The sequence below is a fragment of the Arachis ipaensis genome, chromosome B01 (genome assembly GCF_000816755.2).
Source record: "Arachis ipaensis cultivar K30076 chromosome B01, Araip1.1, whole genome shotgun sequence".
Taxonomy (NCBI): Eukaryota; Viridiplantae; Streptophyta; class Magnoliopsida; order Fabales; family Fabaceae; genus Arachis; species Arachis ipaensis.
Window position 1 is genome coordinate 660,307 of NC_029785.2, and position 387 is coordinate 660,693.

A 387-nucleotide genomic window follows, 5' to 3' on the forward strand; every position below is an offset into this window, starting at 1 on the left:
TTTTTTTTTTTTTTTTTTTAATATGAAAAAATATGTGAATTTTTATTAGAAATACGCTTTTTTTAGTGTATATACAAATGGGTAGACGTTGTAAGTATAATAAATCTAACACATAGGTTATTTGCTGACTCAGCACACATAAAACATAATGGACACGTGTCGTGATTAGGCGCAATATGCATCCAGCGTGTTGGATACGTGGCGAGCATCGAAAACAATACATGTTGTGTGTTGGATACGTATAAACTGCTAATTCGATGTGATACTAGTACGTATCAGACTTATTTTTAAATTGGAAGTAAATTCTTTAATTTTTATTTTTAAAAAAATAAAAAAATTTAAATTAGAGTCTCTAATTTCTATTTTAAAAAAATTAAAATATTTTAA